The sequence below is a fragment of the Arvicanthis niloticus genome, chromosome 12 (genome assembly GCF_011762505.2).
Source record: "Arvicanthis niloticus isolate mArvNil1 chromosome 12, mArvNil1.pat.X, whole genome shotgun sequence".
In the NCBI taxonomy this organism is placed as follows: domain Eukaryota; kingdom Metazoa; phylum Chordata; class Mammalia; order Rodentia; family Muridae; genus Arvicanthis; species Arvicanthis niloticus.
Genome location: NC_047669.1, coordinates 30,945,316 through 30,963,581, shown reverse-complemented (window position 1 = coordinate 30,963,581; position 18,266 = coordinate 30,945,316). Strand labels below are relative to the sequence as shown.

At 39.3% G+C, this 18,266-nt stretch overlaps 1 long non-coding RNA gene and 1 pseudogene across 1 annotated transcript; one reads left to right on the top strand and one right to left on the bottom strand.

Moving 5' to 3' along the window:
* Positions 1 to 3,870: 3,870 nt before the first annotated feature.
* Positions 3,871 to 17,036, bottom strand: LOC143444060 (uncharacterized). Its single transcript, XR_013113588.1, has 3 exons — positions 16,951 to 17,036; positions 4,653 to 4,765; positions 3,871 to 3,983 (listed from the first exon to the last, which is right to left on the bottom strand). It is a non-coding gene; the product is annotated as an uncharacterized LOC143444060 (long non-coding RNA).
* Positions 8,743 to 9,989, top strand: LOC117717870 (high mobility group protein B1 pseudogene; annotated as a pseudogene).
* Positions 17,037 to 18,266: the final 1,230 nt, after the last annotated feature.

Here is an 18,266-nt window from a genome sequence, read left to right as displayed (position 1 = left end):
CTCCAGTCAGAGACAGTGAGTGAAGGTAGCTAAAGTTAACCAGATGGCAAACGCAAGCCCAAGAACATAAGCAACAAGAAACCAAAGTTACTTGGCATCATCAGAAGCCAGTTCTCCCACCATAGCAAACCCTGGACACCCCATCACACTGGAAAAGCAGGATTCAGAATTAAAATCACTTCTCATGATGATGACAGAGGACTTTAGAAGGATATAAGTAACTCCCGTAAAGATGTACAGGAGAACACACATACACAGGTATCTTAAAGAGGAAACACAAAAATCCCTTAAAGAATTGCAAGAAACCACAACCAAACAGGTGAAGGAATTAAACAAAACAGACCAGGACATAAAAATGGAAGTAGAAACAATAAAGAAATCTAAAAGGGAGACTACCCTGGAGATAGAAAACCTAGGAAAGAAAGCAGGAGTCATAGACTCAAGCATCACCAGCAAAATACAAGAGATAGAAGAGAGAATCTCATGTGCAGAAGATACCATGGAAAACATTGACACAACTGTCAAAGAAAATGCAAAATGCAAAAAACGCCTAACCCAAAACATCCAGGAAATCCAGGACACAATGAGAAGCCCAAACCTAAGGATAATAGATATAGCTGAGAGTGAAGATTCCCAACTTAAAGGGCCAGTAAGTATCTTCAACAAAATTATAGAGAAAAACTTCCCTAACCTAAAGAAAGAGAGGTCCATGAATGTACAAGAAGCCAACAGAAAGCCAAATAGACTAGACCAGAAAAGAAATACTACCTGTCATATAATCATCAAAACATCAAATGTACAAAACAAAGAAAAATACTAAAAGCAGTAAGAGAAAAAGGTAAAGTAACATATAAAGGCAGACCTATAAGAATTACACCAGACTTCTCACCAGAGACTATAAAAGCCAGAAGATCCTAGACTGACATCATACAGACCCTAAGAGAACACACATGCCAGCCCAGACTACTATACCCAGCAAAACACTCAATCACTATTGATGGAGAAACCAAGATATTCCATGACAAAATCAAATTTACACAATATATTCCCACAAATTCGGCACTTCAAAGGATAATTGATGGAAAACTCCAACACAAGGAGGGAACCTTCAATCTAGAAAAAACAAGGAAGTAATCTTCCAACAACCCCAAAAGAAGATAGCTACACAAACATAATTCCACCTCTAATAACAAAAATAACAGGAAGCAACAATCATTTTTCCTTAATATCTCTTGATATCAATGGACTCAGTTCTCCAATAAAAAGACATAGACTATCAGACTAGATACATAAACACAACCCAGAATTTTGCTGCATACAAGAAACGCACCTCAGTGAAAAAGACAGACACTACCTCAGAGTAAAAGGATGGAAAACAATCTTCCAAGCAAATGGTCCCAAGAAACAAGCTGGAGAAACAATTATAATATCAAATAAAATCGACTTTCAACCAAAAGTAATCAAAAAAGATAAAACAGGACATGCCATAGTCATCAAAGGAAAAATCTACCAAGATGAACTCTCAATTCTGAACATCTACACCACAAATGCAAGGGCACCCACACAGTAATAGTGAGGGATTTCAACACCCTACCCTCAGGAATGGACAGATCATAAAAACAGAAACTAAACAGAGATACAATAAAATTAAAAGAAGTTATAAACCAAATGAATTTAACTGATATATATATATATGTATATATATATATATATATATATATATATATATATATATATATATAAAACACTTCATCCTAAAACAAAAGAATATACCTTTTTCTCAGCACTTCATGATACCTTCTTCAAAATAGATCATATAATTGGTCACAAAACAGGCCTCAACAGATGCAAAAAGATTGAAATAATCCCTTGTACCCTATCATATCACCATGTACTAAGGCTGGTCTTTAATAATGACAAAAACAATGGAAAACCCACATACACGTGGAAAATGAACAATGCTATACTCAATGATGACTTGGTCAAAGATGAAATAAAGAAAGAAATTATAGACTTTTTAGAATTTAATGAAAATGAGGATACATCATACCAAAATTTGTGGGACTCCATGAAAGCAGTACTAACAGGAAAACTCATAGCTCTAAGTGCCTTACAAAAAGGAACTGGAGAGAGCATACACTAACAACTTGACAGCACACCTGAAAGCTTTAGAACAAAAGGAAGCAAATAAATCTAAGAGGAGTAGATAGCAGAAAATAATCAAACTCAGGGCTGAAATCAACCAAGCTGAAACAAAAAGACCTATATAAAATATCAACAAAACCAGGAGCTGGTTCTTTGAGAAAATCAACAAAATAGATAAACCCTTAGCCAGACTAACCAAAGGGCACAGAGACAGTATCCAAATTAATAAAATCAGAACTGAAAAGGGAGACATAACAGAAACAGAGGAAATTTAAAAAATCATCAGATTCTACTACAAAGGCCTATATTCAACAAAATTGGAAAATCTGGATGAAATGGACAATTTTCTAGACAGATACCAGATACCAAAGTTAAATCAGGAGCAGACAAACCATCTAAACAGTCCCATAACCTCTAAAGAAATAGAAGCAGTCATTAAAAGTCTCCCCACCAAAAAAAGTCTGGGACCAGATGGTTTTAGTACAGAATTCTATCAGACCTTCAAGGAAGACCTAATACCAATTCTATTCACACTATTCCACAGAACAGAAACAGAAGGAACACTACCCAATTTGTTCTATGAAGCTACAATTATGCTCATACCTAAACCTCACAAAGACCCAACAAAGAAAGAGAACTTCAGACCAATCTCTCTTATGAATATTGATGCAAAAATACAAAAATAAAATTCTTGCAAACTGAATCCAAGAACACATCAAAACAATCATTCATCATGATGAAGTAGGCTTTACCCCAGGAATGCAGGGATGGTTTAATATTTGGAAATCCATCAATGTAATCCACTACATAAACAAACTCAAAGAAAGAAACCATATGATCATCTTACTAGATACTGAGAAAGCATGTGACAAAATTCAATATCCCTTCATGTTAAAAGTCTTGGAAAGAACAGGAATTCAAGGCACATACCTAAACATAGTAAAAGCAATATACAGCAAGCCTTTAGCCAACATCAAACTAAATGGAGAGAACCTTGAAGCAATCCCACTAAGATCAGGGACTAGACAAGGCTGCCAACTCTCACCCTACCTATTCAATATGGTACTGGAAGTCCTAGCCAGAGCAATTAGACAACAAGAGGAAGTCAGCGGGATACAAATGTGAAAGGAAGAAGTCAAAATTTCACTATTTACAGATGATATGATAGTATACTTAAGTGACCCTAAAACTTCCACCAGAGAACTCCTAAACCTGATAAACAACTTCAGCAAAGTGGCTGGATATAAAAATCAACTCAAACAAATCAGTAGCCTTCCTCTACTCGAAAGATAAACAGGCTGAAAAAGAAATTAGAGAAATGACACCCTTCACAATAGTCACAAATAATATAAAATATCTTGGTGTGAATCTAACCAAGCAAGTGAAAGATCTGTATGACAAGAAATTCAAGTCTCTGAAGAAAGAAATCCAATAATACCCAATAAAAAAATAAGAAAAAAAAAGAAAAGAAAAGAAAATTGGTGACCTGAAATAGCACAATATGTAACATTGTCACTTACCCAGCACTTGTAAGTCATAGACTTTTCTGTAATTCCCTGTAGGTATTACTATCTCACATGAGTAATTCCCCTCATGCTGGAGGGCCACTGCACTGATCTGAAGGTCAGGACTGTGGTCAGGTGAGGAGGCCCAGGTGATGCTTCTGTCCAAGCAGATGGTTTTAATGGTCTCCTTTGTTTCCACTTTATAGGATATTATGCAGGAGGACTGGCCTTTGGGGGTTATTATCCATGTTATTAATAGTGCTTTTGTCAGTGAAACAGAAGGGCAGCAGAGCAGAGCCTTTGTACCTATCTGTACAGACACTGTAGTGGTAACTGGATACAGAGAGAGAGAATGAGAAAAGGAAACCTTGTGAGTTAGGTATAACCACAGTAACTTACGTGAAGTTACACTAGAACACTGCTTGACTAATGAATGTATTCCAACAATAGATTTTTTCTCACTTTCCTATTTTAATCTATCAGAATTGAATACATTATTCATCTTCTGAAGTAAAGCCTCAGGCATGTGGGCTATGCTCAACTTGCACCATAAATCCTCACATTGTTTATATACTGGTGTAAAGAGTCTATGATGGATACAAGTTTGCTGAGCAGTGACTACTCAACAAACTTATCTGTCAGAATCACTTATGACAAAAGTCAGTAATATCATCTCTTTAGCAGGAACAGACCTTGCTGCAAATAAAGCTTGGTTATGATAAACATTGCATTAGTATCTCCACTGTCCTATTTCGATATCACTTGCTTCTTTAGGGAACTCAGGACCTCACAAGTCACATTCAAATAAAGATCACCTAATCAGATGAACAAAGAAATTCTTTACAATGACCTGGGAGGGTACTAATGCCACAGTCTTCCCATCACTCACTCTAAAATGGTAAAGGTTTAGAAGCAAGTTTTCAGGGTCCCTCACATCATAACACAAAATCACCAAACTCCACTACTCATCCTAAATCTGTCAGCAACCAAGGCATTACTTACTGTTTCTGAGCAAGGTCAACTCTCCATTCCCATAAGATGAGCAAGAATATTACCTTCTGCCATAGGTGATGAATATTTCTGCATTGTTTGATTCCGATCCACACAACTTGACCCTGGAAAATACTTACATTTGAGTGTTTAAATATTTATGTGGTTATAAGATAGTTACTTGAAGTTTTGTCACCACTGATATGTCAATATCTTGAAAACTGCACTCATAAGCTATTAATCAATTGTTTCTCATTCATGAGTAACTTTATTTTGCCGAATAGTGTACAGTAGCCCTGCCTTCCTTCTTTCAGCCCCTTGCCAGGTCCAGTGTAGTCATACCACATAAACTGACTTGATTAAACTCCTTTCTCCAGATCTAATCCCCTAAGTAAAGCTTTTTGGACCAATAATAAACACTTCCCACAGATGAAAAACAGTCATTGTCAAAAAACTACAGAAACAAAATCACAAAGAGCTCATCTTCTCACTTCCTTCCAGCTGTTCAGTCACAAGGTAGTTGTGACTGAACAGCAGAAATGATGCAAAACAGTTAGAAGAAGGATAAGAGCTCTTTCCTCTTTTTATATCTTCCTTGAGTTCTATAGAATTGTTCACAATTAGAATGGTCCAAAACCAGGATTGGTTGCACAGAGGGAGAGACAGGAGAATCATGTCTGAGCAGCTGGCCATATTGTGAATTTGAGGTCAGCCTGGACTACATACACTGCTTTATAAGAAAAAAAGTCATAATCAGCTTCTGAATCATTGACCTATGACACTTCCATGCTTTCCAGGCAACAATTAAAGACACAGGAAAGAAAAAGTAGACTTGTTGGTTATCCTAAAATACCTACACTGCTATGAAGTGCTAGTATGTTTTTTAATAGTAAAATTGCACTAATTATAAATGTATATTTCAAACAAAACAAAAGAATACCTAGGTAAATATCAGAGGAGACCATGAAAGTACAGAAAATCTTCAACTAAGAACACAAAAGGTAACCGGGTAGTGGTGGCACACGCCTTTAATCCTAGCACTTCTGAGTTCGAGGCCAGCCTGGTCTACAGAGTGAGTTCCAGGACAGCCAGGGCTACACAGAGAAACCCTGTCTCGAAAAAAACAAACAATCAAGAACACAAAAGGATACAACAACAACAATAACAACAATCGGTCATTAGATAGAAAGAAGGTGCAATCAGGAGACATGCTATTAAGAAGAATAAGCCAAGTGAGTGACCGATGGTGTTGCATGTGAAAGCAAAATGAATCCAAGACATGAAAGCAGAAGTGGGATTAGGGTGGACTGAGAAGAATGTGGGCAAGGGGAGAGGCTGATGATGGAATTACATATTTTTTCTTTCTTTCCTTTCTTAATAATAAGAGGTGTATTATAAACCACAAAGCTACAATCGATTGATTTTAATTGAAAATAAATTCTTTCATAAAATAGATTAAAATTGTGGTTCCCCTTCCCTAGCTCCTCCTATATCCTCCACACCTACCCAAATCCATACCCTTTCTTGCTCTCTCTCATTAGAAAACAAATAGCAGACATCTAAATAATAATAATAAGATAAACTAAAAACAAATGGGGGACAAAAGGATATAAAAAACACAAGGAACATAAGTAGACACAAAGACAAACATTCTTATGCACAGAAATCCCATAAAAACAGCAAACCAGGAAGCATAATATATAAATAAAAGGCCTGTAAGGGACAAAATGCACAGACAAAGCATTATGACACAAAATGCCTCCAAAAATGCCATTGATTCCATGTTGTGTTGACCATCTGTTGCGGGACATGGTGCCTGCCCTTAAGTGTAGTTACATACTCAGTGAGACTCCTTTCCTTTGTGAGCAGTTATCACTCGGTGATAGCTTCTGGGTTAGGGTTGAGCCTTTGTCCAGCTCCCCTCTCACCACTCGGACCCATCTGGCTTCAACCCATGCCTAGAAGGCCTTGTATCCTTGGAATCTTCCATGTCCACTGGCTCTTGCTATTTTTCTGCCCTCTCTTCAGCAGACTTCCCTGAGCATTGGAAGGAGGGATTTGACAGAGACATACCATTTAGGGGTGTCCTCTTTTTCCTATGGTAGCATGCAGAGTACCTTCCAGAATCATGAACAATAGTCAGTAGGAATGAAGTTTCTGGGTAGGCAGCAGCCCAACTTCTCCATGCTCAATGAATAACATAGTTTTAATCTCTAACAATAGAGCCTGACCATCATTTTGTGGAGATGAACCACCTGATTTTTAACAAAGACTCTAAAATATATGCATCGGAGGAAGGTAAACTTACCAAACCATGCTGTGAAAATCGGATATACACATGTAGATGAACAAGAACAGATTTCTATCTCTCATTCATATAGGAATAAATTCCAAATGGACCAAAGACATTAATATGAGACCTAAACCTCCTGATGCTGTTAGAGGTAAAAGTGGAAGAAACATTCAAGATACAGCAGTAAACAAGACTTTAGTAACTTAGGAAACATTCATTCAAGATATAGCAATGACAAATGTGATAGTCACTCAGGAAATAAGGCCAACAATTGACAAGAGATTTCATTAAGTCAAGAAGTTTCTGTACAGCAAAAGAAACAAGTGAGATAAAAGACAGCCTACAGAATAAGAGAGAAGTCTTTACTACCTATATCTCATAGCAGACAAATAAATAGAATATACAAAAGATCCAATAAAGTAACAAAAAAATCAAACAGCTCAATTAATGAATAAGTTAATAAAATAATTAGACAGTTCTCAAAAAAGAATACAAATGAATAATAAACATATAAGAATATTTGGTATTATTAGCCACCAGATAAATGCAAATTAAAAATATAGTGAGATTAAATCTCACAATACTCAGGAACAATTACTGGCTGGAGATAGGAGAGGTAGAGTGAAATAATTTGACAATATTTTAATCAAATAAAAAATTAATTAAGAAAAATGGAAAGTATCATAATCACAATACATGTAAATAATGATATAGAAATGAGTGCCCTCACACACTCCTACGAAGGATGTAAATTATCTCCCTCCCCACTCCAAAGGGCAAAGAGACACCTTTTGGTGGTGTTATTCTTATACCAGTCAGGGGCAGAGTTGATGGCAGTCCTTTGTTCGTCCTAGGTTGATGCCTGGCTTGGTGACTAATGTTGTCTTATGCCTAGCACTCATAAAAATCAAATCAAAACAAATCCAAGCATCACAGCACAGGAGGATAATGACAGACAGAGTAGTGTGGACCAAAATGCCACCCACACACCTGTCTTCCAGCACACAGCACAGGCATACCATGGACACCCACCTGCTTGCTGCCATGCCAGGCAGCATGGATGGAAAATGTCACCCAGGGCTCTGTCAGCCTTCAGTGGGAGCCATCACAATGTGCAAGTATCACAATGTGGTGGTCGGACAGGTGAGAAAGAGGAGAGGAGCAGCTTGAGCATCATGAAGAAGATGGAAGTGAAAACTTGAGGGTTATACAATTAACTCAAAGGAATTCCTTCATACAAATGATAAAAGGGACAAATAAAAAATTAGGAAAGCAGAACCTTTTACAATAGCCAAGAATAATATAAAATGTCTTGGCATAACTCTAACCAAGAAACTGAAAGATCTGTATGATGAGAACTTCAAGTCCCTGAAGAAGGAAACTGAAGATCTCAGAAGATGAAAAGATCTCCCATGCTCATGGGTAGGTAGGATTAACAAATTGAAAATGGCCATCTTACCAAAGCAATCTACAGATCCACTGCAGTAGTAATGTAAGATACCACATAACTACACCAAAAATTTTGAGACAAAATATTATCTGCATAGAACAGGAGAGAGTGGAAGGAAGGAGATGAGAGGAAAGAGGAAGAAAGAAACTAGAGTCTCATTAAAAACAGAAAAACAAAAATGTTACTAGTAATTTCAAAAAGTGTACAATGTTAGTTTCCATGATTAAATATATACATAGTAATGAAGCTTCAAACTACATGAAGCAAAATTTACCTAAATTACAGAGACATGTGGACTGTTTCACAAGCATTGATGGGGGTTTCAGTGCATCTTCCTCAGAAAAGAATACAGCAATCAAAACTTTAAAAAGCATTATACACAGCCATTGCAGTACATTGAGCTCCATAGAGACAGCGCCGGGGCAAGCGAGAGCCGGACGGGCACTGGGCGACTCTGTGCCTCGCGGAGGAAAACCAACTAAACATGGGCAAAGGAGATCCTAAGAAGTCGAGAGGCAAAATGTCCTCATATGCATTCTTTGTGCAAACCTGCCGGGAGGAGCATAAGAAGAGGCACCCAGATGCTTCTGTTAACTTCTCAGAGTTCTCCAAGAAGTGCTCAGAGAGGTGGAAGACTATGTCTGCTAAAGAAAAGGGGAAATTTGAAGGTATGGCAAAGGCTGACAAGGCTCGTTATGAAAGAGAGATGAAAACCTACATCCCTCCCAAAGGGGTGACCAAAAAGAATTTCAAGGACCCCAATGCACCCAAGAGGCCTCCTTTGGCCTTCTTCCTGTTCTGTTCTGAGTACCGCCCAAAAATCAAAGGCGAGCATCCTGGCTTATCCATTGGTGATGTTGCAAAGAAACTAGGAGAGAACAACACTGCAGCGGATGACAAGCAGCCCTACAAGAAGAAGGCTGCTAAGCTGAAGGAGAAGTATGAAAAGGATATTGCTGCCCACAGAGCTAAAGGAAAACCTGATGCAGTGAAAAAGAGGGTAGTCAAGGCTGAAAAGAGCAAGAAAAAGAAGGAAGAGGAAGATGATGAGGAGGATGAAGAGGATGAGGAAGAGGATGAAGAAGAGGAAGATGAAGAAGAAGATGATGAATAAGTTGGTTCTAGCACAGTTTTTTTTTTTTTTGTCTATAAAGCATTTAACCCCCCTGTACACAACTCACTCCTTTTAAAGAAAAATTGAAATGTAAGGCTGTGTAAGATTTGTTTTTAAACTGTAGTGTCTTTTTTTGTATAGTTAACACACTACCGAATGTGTCTTTAGATAGCCCTGTCCTGGTGGTATTTTCCATAGCCACTAACCTTGCCTGGTACAGTCTGGGGGTTGTAAATTGGCATGGAAATTCAAAGCAGGTTCTTGTTGGTGCACAGCACAAATTAGTTATATATGGGGACAGTTGTTTGGTTTTTGTTTTTCTTTTCTTTTGGTTTTATTTTTGGGTTTTTTTTTTCCATCTTCAGTTGTCTCTGATGCAGCTTATACGAAGATAATTGTTGTTCTGTTAACTGAATACCACTCTGTAATTGCAAAAAAAAAAAAAATTGCGGCTGTTTTGTTGACATTCTGAATGCTTCTAAGTAAATACAATTTTTTATTAAAAAAAGCATTATAGACAGTATATATTAATAATGATAATCATGACCAAATGATAATTATAATGACCAAACAGGCATTTATGAAAACAGTTTTAAAGTAAATGATATGTATTTTTTCAAGTATCCTACGTACATTTATCAAAGTTTGTTATGTGCTGAATCACAAAACAAACCTCTACATTTAAGAAGATTAGGGAGCCAGTAAGATGGCTCAGAGGGAGTGCAGCCAAGGTACATGTGGCAAATCCTGAGGACCTGATTCTGAACCCTAGGAGCCATGTAGAAAAAGAGAACAGCTACTACAGTTGACTTCTGACCCCACACAAATGCTGCGTCACAGGTGCATCACACACACACACACACACACACACACACACACACACACACACTGAATACATACATATATAGTTTCTAAAACAAAGGAGAGGGAGGAGGTTAAATTAATTTCATGCAAATATCTCTCGTGCTTTATTAATTGTTGAAAAAGGCTTGTTAATGATATACTTGAACTCAGACTTACTTTACACACCTTGAAGTAGAAGGACATGGCATTTTTGTATTTGAAGAAAAGTGAGTTTGGTTTACATTGATCAGTCTGTTTAGGAACTCTGGCTCTGGAGAGACAGAGCTAAGGCAGAGAGCTCTAGCACTGTACACGGTAGGCTCAGCTGTCCTGTTCATAAGGATTATTTCAGACTCTGCTTCCCCCTCCTACTAGTAACTTCCAACACTTTTACTTCAAAAGCTTTAAGAAAGACTCCATAATCTCAGACACCAGTGCACAAACTGCCTGCATCCAGTCCATGTCATCTCTCTTTCCCTTATAGTGGAGGAGGACTGCCCCCTCCTAGCTAAGCTCCAATTTACTCTGGATGCTTCCCTTCTCAGATCCACCACCGCCCTCCCCATTTCTCTCTCAATACAAGTAAACTGTAAAGATGAAGCCAGGCTCTTCTTCGTCTGCTCTGTACTTGCCAGGACCTTTGTTGGAATCTACTTCTTCAGAATTCCAGCTTATAAGAAGACCAGCTGAAACAACTAGCCTCATGTGACTGAGCAACTAGTCAAAAAACTAGATTTTTTGACTTCCCATTCACAGCTGCCCATTGTTGGGTTAGTTGGACTGCACACTAGCACTTTTAGCTAAGAAATAAAATTGCTAGTGAGAGCCATAGAGTTATCAACCAGAGGAAGAAAAATCTTTATTAAAACAACAATCTTCGCCCTTCCTGTCTGGGCCCAGGAACTGAGCAGATACAAGACGGCAGCTCTGCCTCCAATAACACACAATCCAGAGGAAGCGGGGCTCCCAGGAACTCTAACCCAGGCAGTATCTTAGGTAAGCAGACAGCACCGTTCATCCCAAACAGGGAGTAACTGGGACCCACAAGGACCCAGAAAGTCACTCCCGGCCCTGAGCACTTTTTCTTTCCAGGCTGGGCCAGAGCACTGAGCAGATCTTGGGCGGCAGCTCTGCCCCCAATCTCGAAGAACCCAAAGGAAGCGGGGATCCCAGGTGCTCTAACTCAGGCAGTATCTTCAGTAAACAGACAGCAAGGCCCGCCCCAAACAGGGAGTAACTTGGACCCACAAGGACCCAGGAAGTTACTCCCAGCCCAGAGCACTGGTTCCTTCTGGTCTGGGCCCAGGAACTGAGCAGGTCCAAGACACAGCTCTGCCCCCAACCACACAGAACCCAGAAGAAGCTGGGCTCCCAGGAACTCTAACCCGGGCAGTATCTTAGGTAAGCAGACAGCAACTTTCACTCCAAACAGGGAGTAACTGGGACCCACAAGGACCCAGGAAGTCACTCCCAGTCCAGAGCACTGGTTCCCTTTGGTCTGGACCAGAGCACTGAGCAGATCTTGGGCGGCAGCTCTGCCCACAATCTCTAAGAACCCAGAGGAAACGGGGCCCCCAAATCTCTAACCTGGGCAGCATCCTGTCTGCTCTTGAGCACTGAGCAGATTTTGGGCCCCAGCGCTTACCCCACAAAGTTCTAATATAACCAAGATAATAGGAAAGACAGGTTCCAGTCAGGGACAGAGCAGGTAGCACTAAGGAGATACAGATAGCAAAAGGCAAGCGCAAGAACATAAGCATCAGTAACCCAAGGTACTTGGCATCATTAGAACCTAGTTCTCCCACACTAGAAAGTCCTGGATTCCCCATATCAACAGGAATGCAAGATTCAGATTTAAACCCACTTCTAATGATGATGATAGAGGACTTTAAGAAGGACATAAATAACACTCTCAAAGAATTTGAGGAGAACACAGGTAAACAGGTAGAAGCCCTTAAAGAGGAAACACAAAAATCCCTTAAAGAATTACAAGAGAACACAACCAAACAGGTGAAGGAATTGAACAAAACCATCCAGGACATGAAAATGGAAGTAGAAACAATCAAGAAATCACAAAGGGAGACTATGCTGGAGATAGAAAACCTAGGAAAGAGATCAGGAGTCATAGACACAAGCATCACCAACAGAATACAAGAGATAGAAGAGGGAATCTCAGGTGCAGAAGATACCATAGACAATATCAACACAACTGTCAAAGAAAATGCAACATCAATGGACTCAGTTCCCCAATTAAAAGACATAGGCTAATGGACTGGATACATAAATGGGACCCAGCATTTTGCTGCATACAGGAAACCCACCTCAGTGCAAAGACAGACTCTACCTTAGAGTAAAAAGCTGGAAAATAATTTTTCAAGCAAATGGTCCTAAGAAACAAGCTGGAGTAGCCATTCTAAAATCTCCAGCCCAAGAACACAAGGAGGGGGGAACTCATGGCTCCACCTGTATAGGTAGTTGAGGGTGGCCTTGCCAGGCATCAGTGGAAGTGGACAGCCTTGGTACCTGAAAGTTTCGATTCCCTAGTGTTGAGGAATTGCAAGAGCAGGGAGGCGGGAATGAGAGGATGGTGGGAGTACACCCTCATAGTAATTGGAGTGGGGGAATGGGGTAAGGGGTTAGGCATCAGTGGAAGTGGAGGGCCTAGGTGCCTGAAAGTTTGGATTTCCTGATGTTGGGAAATTTGAGAGCAGAAAGGCAAAAATGGGAGGATGGTGGGAGCACACCCTCATAGAAACTCCCAGAATTATATGAATTAGACATGAGAGAGACAGGCCGCCAGAAGACTAGATTCCAGAATTCAAACAAACAATTATCTTGATACTAAAATTTGTTTTGAGAATTGTATATTACAGAATACATAGCCTTGGTGTATCTACTCATCAGGCAAGCTGAGCAGACCTGCTTGAACCTCTGATGTCCTGGAATTCCAGCTGGATTCAGTGAAGACACAGACATCAGAGGCTTATCAATTTACTCTTCCTCCAACCCCTCTTCTAATATCTCAACACCCATAATCAGCTTGAAGAAGTTAATGAAGAGTTGGCGCCCCTATTCCCTGGGCTTGGGGACTGAAGTGGTTAATATTGGGCTGTCTTTCTGGGGGAAAGTAGTGGTTTTGGTGGAACAGGGAGGATTAACTAGGATTTATTACATAGCCATAACCTACTGGTAGAAATATGTATAATTGTTATTAAGATAAAGTTATAATTTCTTAAATGGTACAAAATTTACTTTGATTTCAAATTTAAGGTTTTCATTGGTATGAGTTTCTTATTAATATAAAAGTGAGATGAATATTGTTACTATCATAGGCATGGGACCTGTATAACACACTCAGGAGTACAAGGCTTAGACCCAGTCCTTCTTTAACTTTTTTAACTTATTTGAGATGGTTAGCCAGTGAGTTAAGGGTTTATAGAAAATTCATGGCTTTGAGTTTATTGTTAGGGTGTTTTCTATATTTTCTTTAGAAATAGCTGAGAGGAGTTAACAGACAACAGTCAAGATTGCCTTACATAAATAGTTGGTTTTCAAAACATCAGAAATCCACAGAATTGATGTTACAAACATTTCTGTATTAGTGTTCATTTTGATTAGAGACCTGTCTGCTCCTGACAGCTTCCTGTCTTGGATTCTAAGAAAAAATTGAGCATCTTTGGAGTTATAATTGTGGTGAGTCAGCCACTAGGCAAGAATTGCCTCTTTCCATCTACAGACAAATCACTGTCCAGAAAAGGACACACTTGCAGAATAGTCGACTGATTATATCTGCTAAGACAGAGTAATCAGCCCTTAATAATTCTGCATCACTAGGTCTGTCAGATGATCCTGGGCCAGAAGGATGAAGATCAGATGCTCCAACGTTCTGTAGTATAGGGAGTGTCCAGGTGTTCAGCGATCTCTATAAATTGGCTATGTTTTAGAAGCTATGCTTTGTGCTTCCCATAATTTCAGTTAACTCAGTCATTCTGGATTTCTAATGGGGTTGAAAACTTATAGTCTCATAGCCAATCCTTACTATTTCCTTTGAGACAAAAGATTTGAGAGGATGGTTTTCAGCTGACATTCATACTAAAACCAAGAAAAAAAAAAGCCAGGTTCAGAACTAAGTCTTTTATTTAGGAGAGATAACAGAGGTTCTGATTAGTCAACAAAATGATGGACTGGGTATTAGGTCTATCTTGCACCTTACTGACATAAATTGGTATAGTTATGCTCTAACTGTATTTTGAGAGAAAAGTTTTATTTTAACAGGAAGGGTGATATGTAGGAGGAGCTAAGGTGGGAGGAGAAGGAGAGGAGGAACTAGGTGATGAGAGAGAAAGAGAGAGGGGTGTCAGACATGGAGGCAGATGTTCACATGTCTCCGCCAGTCAAAGATAGTTGATATATCTAGGTTGGGTATTAGGTTACACTTCTGATTGATATTGAGCATTACCAAATTTATAAAGCCATTGGTTAACATTAAGAAAATTGTATGAAAGCAAAAGGAGAAGTGGGTATGAGATAGGGGTTTTCTAGGGAGGGGAAATGGGGAAAGGGGATGGCATCCGAAATGTAAATAAAATATCCAATAAATAAACAAATATATAAAAGACAAAAAAATAAAGATGAAGCCAGAAATCTAGTAAATCATTTATTTTTCAGGCAGTCACACATCTTGAAATGCATGACAATGATTAATAGAATAATCTCTTTGATATTTGTAGAAAATTTTTGTTGAAAACCTGTTTGTCAAGAATAATCAACTTAAATGTAAATGATAGAGTGTTAAATTGGTCCTATCCCTTCACATAAAACCAGATACACTGAAACTAATAGAAGAGAAGGTGGGGAAGACCCTCAAATACTTAGGCACAGGGGGAAATTTCCTGAACAGAACACCAATGGCTTATGCTCTAAGATCAAGAATTGACAAATGGGACGTCATCAAATTGCAAAGCTTCTGTAAGGCAAAAGATACTGTCAACAAGACAAAACAGCAACCAACAGATTGGGAAAAGAGCATTACCAATCCCAGATCTGATAGAGGGCTAATATCCAAGATATACAAAGAACTCAAAAAATTAGACTCCAAACAACCAAATAACCCTATTAAAAATGGGGTACAGAGCTAAACAAAGAATTCTCAACTGAGGAAATTCAAATGGCCGAGAAGCAACTTAAGAAATGCTCAACATCCTTAGTCATCAGGGAAATGCAAATTAAAACAACCCTGAGATACCACCTCACACCAGTCAAAATGGTTAAGATAAGAAATTCAAGTGATGGTAGAAGCTGGCGAGGATGTGGAGAAAGAGGAACACTCCTCCATTGTTTGTGAGAACGTAAGCTGGTACAACCACTCTGGAAATCAGTCTGGCGGTTCCTCAGAAAACTGGACATAACACTACCTGAGGACCCAGCTATACCACTCCTGGGTATATACTCAGAAGATGCTCCAACATATAACAAGGACATATGCTCCACTATGTTCATAGCAGCCTTATTTATAATAGCCAGAAGCTGGAAAAGACCCAGATGTCCTTCAACAGAGGAATGGATACAAAACAATGTGGTACATTTACACAATGGAGTACTACTCAGCTATTAAAAATAATGAATTTGAGAAATTCTTAGGTAAATGGATGGAATTGGAAAATATCATCCTGAGTGAGGTAACCCAATCACAAAAGTACACACATGGTATTTACTCACTGATAAGCAGATGTTAGCCCAAAAGCTTGAAATAGCCAAAATTCAACTAACTGACTACATGAAGCTCATGAAGAAGGAAGACGAAATGTGGATGCCTCAGTCCTTCTTGGAAGGAGTGACAGAATGCTCAACAGAGCAAATAAGGTGACAACGTGAGAGACAGAAAGTCAAGGAGGGGCCATCGGGAGACCACTCTATCTTGATATCCATCCCATGTGCAGTCACCAAAGGTAGATGCCTATATGGATGTCAGGAAATGCATGTTGACAGGAGCCTGATGCAGCTGCCTCCTGGAAGGTCTGCCAGAGTCTGACATATCCAGAGGAGGATGCTCGCAGCTACCCATTGATCTGATCAAGGGCTCCCAATGAAGAAGTTAGAGGACTGAAGAAGCTGAAAGGGTTGGTGGCCCCAAGAGGAGAGCAACAGAGCCAGCCAACCAGAGCTCCCCAGGGTCTAAACCACCAGCCCGGGAACACAAAGGGAGGCACCCATGACTTCAGTTGTATACCTAGGGAAGGATGGCCTTGTCCAGCATGGGAGGGAGAGGAGATCCCTGGTCCCATGAAGGCTGAACACCGAGGGGGGAGGAATTGGTGGGTGGGGAGGGGAGTGGGGGGTAGTTGGGGCACACCCTGTGGAGGCAGGAGGGGGGATGGGATAGGGGGGTTCTGGGTGGTAGGGGGAATGGGGTGAGGGGATAAAATCTGAAATGTATTTAAAAGAAATAAAAAGAAGAAAAAAATAAATATATTGGTCCTATCAGCTTGCAACAAAGGTGTATTCATGTAATTCGAGCAATCAGGAGAGGCTGAGGCAGGAGGATTATTATAGTCCAGTGTTAAAATCAAAGACAATTTCATTTCCTAAAATTTCAGGATGTCAGACTTACCAGACATCAAAATATCAGTAAAGATCAGCAAGGTCAAAGCAGGAGTCCTTCCCAAGGCATGCATCTGGGATGGAATCTAGTTAAACACAAATCGTAACCTCGTGGGTGGACTCAGTGATTACAGCTTCATCAACTTGTTTACACAGCTCATGGATTTAAGAGTAATTTTTCTTTCTCATTTCTTCTATTTTTATCTTCATCTCCAGTCTGCTGCTAGTTGGATGACTAAGCCTGCACAGGAGAAAATGGCAGTGATGTTTGCTGAAAGATAAAGAAAGAAGCCAAGGCATAGCTCATTCATTCTCTTGAGTTATTAAAACATTAAAATACAGTTTATGGCAATTCCCTTTTAAGGCAGTAGTTTTTAAAGGGTAAATCATATACTAGAAAATGAGCAAGCCTTCTGTGTACAGCTGATGAATCTGTACATCTACATGAACCTGGACATGCATTTCCAAAATTTCCAAACTAAGATAGTGGTTTTGTGACTCACAGCTCCCAACATGCCTTTCCTTGGTATTGCTTCTCAAGAAGCAAACACAGCTCTAACACCTATGGCATTTGCTCATTTTGTTGGTTAATGAGCTTCACATAAATGAAATGCTTCACTGAGTTCATCCCTGTGTGCTGGCTTGGACTTACCAAAGAATATATGGTAACTTACTCATCAGTTTCTCTGTGAATTTGAATTGATCTATTTAGTTACTAACATATATGAAGCTTCTATGATAATTATTTATTTGCACATACATTTTAGTGTCTATCTGCACCCATTTTCTTGGCTAAATATCTACAAATAAAGGAATAGTGTGAGGCTTTAAATAAATACTTCCTATACAAAGTTAACTTGCCTGCCTGACATTTCCTTTTTATTTTAAAACATTGTCCCAATACTGAAGAATGTAGCCTTTAAAAAAAAAAAATCATTTCCTCTGCAATTAGTTAAAGTGAAAATATACAGTGTTGGGCCATAGTCCAGTGTAACTGGTACCCAAATGAAAAGAAGTATGGGTGTTGCCATTCATTAGATAAACATTCATAGGAAGACAAAAGCAAAGACAAGGATGTTCTTCTTATGTAAGAATCAAGAGAGATGTCCAGAAGCTAGACAGTTTTAAAGGACCAGCTTCTTTATTCCTGTATTTAAAAATGTAGAGACTCTTGCAATGACAAAACACATCAGAAAGACAGTGGAAGAGCTGAAAGACAGAACTTTCACTGTCAGCTCAAAGACAGAGAAACCTGCTGTGCAGGGTCACACAGCCTTGCACCCAACAACAGGGTACAGCAAGCTGAAGCTGTGGAGGACAGCACTG